The sequence below is a fragment of the Miniopterus natalensis genome, chromosome 2, assembly GCF_054644295.1.
Source record: "Miniopterus natalensis isolate mMinNat1 chromosome 2, mMinNat1.hap1, whole genome shotgun sequence".
NCBI lineage: Eukaryota > Metazoa > Chordata > Mammalia > Chiroptera > Miniopteridae > Miniopterus > Miniopterus natalensis.
The window spans coordinates 104,724,661-104,732,778 of record NC_142082.1 but is presented as its reverse complement, the minus strand read 5'-3'; positions in this window follow the sequence as shown (position 1 = coordinate 104,732,778).

Below are 8,118 nucleotides of genomic sequence, written 5' to 3'. Positions count from 1 at the left end.
AGAGATCTACCTCAGAACAAAAGACTCACACAGGTTGAAAAAACAAAACAAAACAAACAAACAAAAAACTTCTGGAGGACTTTAAAATAGAGATTGACAGCAATACAGTCATAGTAGGGAACTTTAACACCCCACTGATTTTACTGGACAACCTTCCAGACCAAAAAAAAAAATCAACAAGGAAACAATGATTCTAAATTACGCACTAGATCAGATGGATTTAATTGACCCCAAAGCTGCAGATTATGCAGTCTCCTCAAGTGCGCATGGGATATTCTCAAAGATAGACCACATGTTAGGACACAAAACAAGTCTCTACAAGTTCAAGAACATTGAAATCATATCAAGCTCTTCTTGGACATTTGCACCAAAGAAGGATCTCTTACCCTCTGAGACAACATGGTGGGGCCTGGACAGTATTATGCTAAGTGAAATAAGCCCGTCAGAGAAAGACAAATATCACGTGATCTTATTCATATGTGGAAACTAATGAACAAAATAGATTCAGAGACATAGAAGCATGGAACAGACTGACAAATCTCAGAGGGAAGCTAGGGGTGGGTGGGTGGGAAGAGATTAACCTAAGAATTTATATGCATATGTGCGTAACCCATGGACACAAACAACAGTGTGGTGAAGACCTGGAGGGGGGAGGTTGTAGGGTGGAGGGGATCAATAGGGGAAAAAGGGAACATCTGTGATGCTTTCAGCAATAAAGATAAAACATGAAAAAACAGAAATAAAGAAGGACATAAGCTTTCAGAAAACAGAGGTTTGTACTGATTAGCTTACATGAATGACATCCAACAGGACAACCTGAGGAGATGGACCGTTCAAGTTATAGTGACTGAAGTAAAGTGCCCAGAGCTAGTTTCTGAGATGATGGTAACACTGGCAGGCAAAGCAAAATCTTGACTATTTATTCCCTTTATTCCTAAAGGCTTTCAGTTAGAGAGACTTGATTTGAAACACAATATTGCCACATTCGGCCTTGGTCTCTTATTTCTGAAATGGCATAATACATACTTCCCAGGGCCACGAGGACAATTGAATGAGATGATCCCCTTAGAGTGCTGGCTCAGGGTAAAGGCTCCATAACGTTTACTTTCCTTCTCTCCCTTGTCTTTTGAAGGTTTTTCCCTAGTCTTTTAAAAATAATAATTATAGGTTCACAGGATGTTATAAAAATAATACAGAAAGGTCCCCTTCATCCCGTTTCTGCCAACAGTCACATCTTACATAACAAATCAAACCAGGAACCTGACATGATACAATCATAGACCTTCCTCAAATGTCACCACTTTACTCAGTGTGTGTGTGTGGGGGGGGGGGGGGGCGTCTATGCAATTGAACACATGTATAGATGCTTGTCAATCAAGATACAGAATTGGCCTGGCCTATGTGGCTCAGTGGTTGAGCATCGACCCATAAACCTGGAGGTCAAGGTTTGACTCTTGTCGGGGGACATGCCTGGGTTTCAGGCTCCATCCCCAGTAAGGGGTGTGCAGGAGGCAGCCGATCAATGATTCTCGCTCATCATTGATGTTTCTATCTTTCTCTCCCTCTCCCTTCCTCTCTCTGAAATCAATAAAAACATATATTTTTTAAAAGATACAGAATTGTTCCATTGTCACAAAGTTCTCCCATTCTCTTCACTCCCGCCTCATTTCTAACCTCTGACAGCCACTAATCTGTTCTCTATCTTTATAATTTTGTCATTTCAAGTCTGTTATATAATTGGAATCATGCAGTATGTCACCTTTGAGATGGGTTTTTCTCAGCAAAATGCCTTTGCTATCCACCCAAATCGTTGCATGCATCAGTAGTTGGTTCCTTTCTATTGCTGAGTACTCTGTGGTAGGGATATACCACAGTTTGTTTATATCTTCACCTGTGGTTTCCAGTTTGGGGCTCTTACAAATAGAGCTACTATGAACAGAGGTGCACAAGTGTTTGTGTGAGCTTAAGCCTTCATTTCTCTGGGAGAAGCCCCGAGGTGAGCAATTACTGGATTGCATGGTAAGTGTATGTTTAGTTCATAAAGAAACTGCCAAACTATTTTCCAGAGTGGCTGATCCATTCTACACCCCCGCCGTCAATGTACGAGAGACCCAGCTTCTCCATATCCTTGCCAGCATTTGGTGCTGTCACTATTTGATTTTTGGTTCTTTTAATAGATGTGTAGCAATATCTCAATGTGGTTTTAACTGGCATTTCCCTAGTGGTTAATGATAAACATATTAATTTTTGTACCAAGTGTGAGGTTTAGGTTGAGGTTCATATTTTTAATCTATGAATATCCAACTGCTGTAGCTCCGTTTGTTGAAAAAACTATTTTTGCTTCATTCAATTGTTTTTGCACTTCTGGCAAAACCAGGTGGACGTATTTGTGTTGGCCTGTTTCCGTGCCATTGACTGTCTGTCCTTCCACTGAGACCATGCTGCCTTGATTCTAACTATAGGTTTACAGTCCTGAGTATGCAAAACCCAGAGTTTATTCTTGTGTTATTATTTACTAATCATTGTATTAGTTTCCAAACAACTGTAAACCTACTTTTGCCCCACCCTGTATAGTAAGTTTTCACATCAATAATTCCTCCTGCTTCATTCTTCTAAAATGAATGGATTTTAAGACAGCATTCCCCCTAGATTTCATTCTAGGCTGAGACAAGCCCAGGAAATTTCAACATAAATTGGGTGATTTGGGAAATTTTTTTAGGAACCTGGAAAAAGGTGTGTGTTTTTTCCCACAAAAATGGATGAACACGTTCTCTCTCTCTCTCTCTTTCTCTCTCTCTTTCTCCAGTTTTTCTTATTATGGTAGAACATGTTGTGGAGCATGTTGTGCAGCCATCCATCTCCAGAACTTTTTCACCATCCTCAACCAAAACTCTACCCATTAGACAATAAATGTCCACTTTCCCTTACCCCCCAGCCCCTGGCAACCAGCATTCTGTTTCAATGAGATGACTCCTCCTCATCCAAGTGGAATCATACAATATTTGTCCTTCTATAACTGGCTTATTTCACTGAGCAAAATGTCTTCAAGTTCTATCCATGCTGTAGCTTGTGTCAGAATTTCATTTCTTTTTAAGACTTAATAATGTTCCCTTACATGTTTGTACTGAATTTTGTTTACCATTCATCAGTCAACAGACATTTGAGTTGTTTCTTTCTTTCTGTCTGTTGTGAATGATGCTGCTATGAACATGTGTCCCCGCTCTTGGTTCTTTGGGGCATGTACCTAGCAGTGGACCATTCTCTCTTATGCCAGGCTCTGAACTCACTTTTGTCAAGACCCCAGGGGCCATCAGCAAGTGGGTCCATTGGGCCACTAGGGGGAGCTCCCCACTCTGGGATTTCATGGGGTCTTTGGCTGTCTTTGCAGCCTCTGGCTTGGTGGAGAAGAGAAAGGAGACAGTAAGATTAACTGAAGGAAATAGCAACACTTCCACGCTCCCAGAGGCCATTTCTTATGGGCTGACCCATTCACAGCCTGAGCTGGACTTGAGGGTTTTTGTTCCCTGGAGCTCCAAGAACCACTTCAAAACTGTTTTGTTAAAAGCAATGTGTCTCTGGCCCCAGGAGTGAGAGACTGAGATTAGAATCAAAGAATTGCCCTTTCCTCAATTCTTAGTTTGGGGAAAATTGGTTTCCTGCCTCATTGTGAACTTGAGCAGATTACATATCAAAAGCATGTTATCTTCTAACATTTCTCTCAAGTTCTGCAGCTCAACTCTTCCTCTCCATTCTTTATAGAATTAGGGCCAGAGTAGACTTCCTATCCCTGAGTCGATGTAGGGAGGTAGGACGCATGTGGTGATTTGGGGCAGAGAGTTTAGCCTAAACAGCACCAGGGAATCTCCTCAATCTCTCCAGATGGGCTTTTCTAAACTTATATGAAGCCTTCTAGGGCCCCTGTGAACTGCAAAATTGTGCGTAAATAACTTGACCTTGCTGGTCTCCCTTTTCTCATCTGTAAAATGGGGTAATAATTGTGCTGACCTCATAGAGTTGTTGTGAGGATTAAATCCTCACACCGTAGCCCCTCAGTTAGATTGTTTATTATCATTGCTGTCCTGACGTTGTTCTAATTCTCCGGGACAGGTCAATTCTGAGTTGAGGCTGGTGCCTCACACACACCTCCTCACACCACATGCCAGTATAACGTATATAAAAACTAACATTCATATGGTACAAAGCACCCTCATTTAATAACCATGGAAACTGAAATCCCAAAGCCTTTCCTGATGGCTGGACTCCAGAATCTGCCACCAAAACAGTAGTTCTGATGCGGATTCAGCTGGAGCAGGAGATCTTCCCCCACCTCACCGAACACCGGCAGCCCCCCCCAGCCAGCAGGCCTGCCCCCCCACCCAGTGAAAGGCCCTGGAACCACCCCCCCAGAGGTAATTCTAGAGGAAGCGGAGAGAAGGAGGTGGCCAGGCCTGGCCTGGAAGAAATGGGCATCTCCTTCCTCTTATCCAAGTTGGGACCAAGGGCCAGATAAAGTCACTTTACCTCCTCCCCTCTCTCAGCTGCCCTCTGGGGCAGAGAAGTGGTCAAAATGGGGAGCTGCAGAAGCAGCCAGGTTCAGTGCTTCCCCGAGTTGTTGGAGTAGCCCTGGCATGAGGACTTAGTTGACAGAAAGAACAGCACACCCAGGACCCCACCCCCAGGATCCAAGTTTACATCTGTGGGTTTAGCTGCTAAAAGCATCCTTTATTGCTTCCAGTCACCAGTCACTCCTGGCCCCACTGAGACTGGAAATAAAGCCCGGTGGTGACTGGGGTGTGAGTGGGTGCTGGCGCTGCTGTGTGGAGAAGACACACTATCCTCTCGGCAGCAGGGATCTGGAACCCACTCCTAGGCAGTGTGGCACCGCAGACCCGTGGCCACGGAGGGCCTCGTTGTCAACACCTGCCCTCACTAGGTTACTCTCTTTTGGTCTCCTGGCCTCACACAAGGACAAGGCTGAGAGTACACCCTTTGTTTCAAACAGGGGTGAAAGCTCGGCCCAGGCCCCTCCAGCCCTTGGTGCCTACAGCGAGCAAGCCTCCCTGCACACCCACCGGCTGCCTTCTTGAACCCCCTCGGGACACCCCATATCCCTGCCCTGGACCTCCCTCTCTTACTCTGGCAGCTCATAGACAGCTGCTCCCCAGAGAAACTTCTCTCCCTCTCCTCACCGTGGCCCAGCTGCCGACTGCCTGCTTCGTTCTTCCCTCCGCCACATGGATACATGTGCTTGGTCTTTGGAACAAGTGAGTATCCTCCGTCTGCCTGGGTCACTGTCATCAGCCAGGGTGGCCAGCAGGGTCATGCTGAGGATTCTGTAAAGTGCGAAGGGAGAAGGTTTTAAAGACCTGATTGTGACCAGATTTATTCTGATCCTTTAATTGTTAGAATGAAGGCATCTGTAAAACATGCACTCAGAACATCTCCCCTGGAGGGAAAATCCTGGGGACTGGGGATAGGTTTGATTACCTGGACCTTCACTGTCAGCTCCTGGAGACCCTGTCCCTGTAACGAACGGCGTACCCAGACGGACACTGAAAGCAAGGAAGCCAAGCAAGCAGCTCCTGGCCTCCTGCCACTGGCTGAGGGTGGGGGAGCCCAAGCAGAGCACCTTAACGTAGTGGCCTGGAGGCAGGCAGCTGCCTGGGTGGTAAGATCTACAGGCTGGAAAGCTCCCGCCAGCTTCCCCACTGACCCCAGGGCCCTGAAATATCTCCTCCACTCAGATGCCACAGCCCCTGAAATTCTACCACTGGAGGATCATCTGCTGAGGACCTGGTAGCTTTTCTGTTTCCAGAAATTCCTGCTTAAAAGCCCACAAATGAAATGCAGGTGGGGATGCAGGTATGGTTACCAGGCTACAGGAAAAGAAGGAAGGAAATTAAAAGGGGAGGTAGCAGCGTGGGCATGAAACAGGCTGCAGCCTTGTGTGGGGTGAGGTCACCGGCGCGCTCCTCTTCCTGGGCAGGTCAACTCTTGCCTGTTCTCTCCTTATCTGTTTACCCACCACCTACTCGGGTTTGGGAAATGCAAGTCAGCACCTCCAGCACACTACTAAGGCTATAAAAACCAAAGGCATTTTTCTGTTTGTTCTCCTCTAAGCATTAAGGTGTTTAAGGCCCATTTTTGAACCTTGAAAGGAAAGGAAATACCGAATGTAATTTCAGTCTCTTTGCTGATCATCTCACTGTCTTTATGGCCAATGCATGAAGTCTCAAGAAGGGCTTGTAGGAAGGGAGAAATGTTAGTCTAATTAACATGGTAGCTGATTGCTATTTTGTGAGTCATTTTTACTGATCAACATATTTAAGGACCTCAAGGATGGATGCAGGATGCTCATTAGTTACCTATCGGGACCCAGATGCTTGCATGACTATGTAGAATGAAAAATTCAGAGAACAAAGGAGGGTGTTGGGCAAAATGCTGTAAATTTAACACTCTAAATGTTTAATGATTATCCTTTATAATGATACATTCTCACTCGTCACTGTTTGCCTCTTGTGGTACAACCATTTTTCCTCAAGCCAAACAAGTGCTTCAGATGACAGGAAAGTGCCTAGCAAAGCATCCCAACGCAGAGAGCAGAATTCAGGAGTTTATAAATGCTTTTGATGATAATTACAGGCCAGGAGACAAACCATTACTTACCTTGAGATGTTTGGATTAGCTGTGGATTTCCTTTAGCATCCTTATTAGTACCACTGAGCAAAAGTTAACTCTCAAACATGATAGCAAAGGCAGAGCCCAGAATCCAGTCTTATTCAGGCTGAGCACCCCGCACGTGGTCCTCACCAAGGCCCAGGTAGGAAGGAACAAGGCTGGTGGAAAACCAGGCAGATTCTGGCTCTCTCCACCCTTTACCCCTCCTACCTCCATGGCAATGTAGCGTGAGGGACTTAACTGGTAAATTTCGTGGGCCTTCTTCAGGTTTACACTGTACATTTCAGCAAGCACCTCTCCCCTCCGAGGAGGCTTACTGGGTGCTGGGCCTCTGCAACCTCGTGGCCGGGTCCCAAACCTCGCTGAGGGTCAGAATCACCTGTGAGGCCTTAACAGTTGCAGACTACAGCCATGAGTATTTAGAAGGCCTGAGGTGCAGCCTCGAATCTGTGCTTTAAACATCTCTCCTGGGAGATTCTGATAAAGCAGCAATTCACCCATCAGTGCCCTAGGAAGCCTCCCGGAGAGCTATTGCAGATCAAGTGACCTTGAGCTGCCCTCTGGTCTGGGCACAGTGGTGTCTCCCCCAGGGGCACTTCAGCACTCCTCAGAAGGGCTCCTCGCTTCCCTCCTTCTTCCTTTCCTCTCTCTCTCCCTCTCTCTCTCCTGCCTTTCCTGTCCACCTAACCGTCCTAACCAAATGGCTCTGGAGAGGCAGAAGGAAGGGGTGCCTCATGCTCTGGAATGTGAACCCCTCACTGAGCTCCTGGCCTCCCTTTCCACCCAACCTTTTCCCATCCCTTCCTAACAACAGGAATTTCTCACCCTCCTCACTTTTCTTCTCTCTGCTTTCAAGCGGGTCCAGGGCTCCCTTATTGTGGAAAACACATCACTTGACCCCAGTGCCCCTTCCCTTCCTCCAGTCCCCCCTCCCTTCCTCGTTAAACTCAGGGATTACTGCACTGTCTCACCGGCTTCCCGCTTGACCCCTAGCCCCGGGCTTTCAGCATTATCAGTTCACTTCGCTGAAACCGCCTCCGCAGCCACCCTGACCTCTCACCCCCTCCCATCTACTTCTTGCTGTCGACACTTGGATGCCCCCCCACACACTCAAAGATCCTTTGAGTGTGTGGGGGGGCATCCAAGTGTCCTTAGGTAAAGTCAAATTCATTGTCTTCCACCCCCACATCCATCTTCCTCAATTTCCCCCTTGACTCAATCACACATTCATTCAGTGAGGACACTGAGGCCCAGGGAAGGGAGGCGACCTGCCCAAGGTCAAGAGCCCTTGGAGAACAGAAGGGGCAAGCCCAGGCCTCCACCCTCAGTCCCGAAGGCAGTGAGCTGCCAGGCTCCAGCACCGGGATGCAGACACAGGCATCTGTTCTTCGTTTGTTCCCATTTGCTTGGACCCTGGGCCACCGTGAAAACAGTATCCTT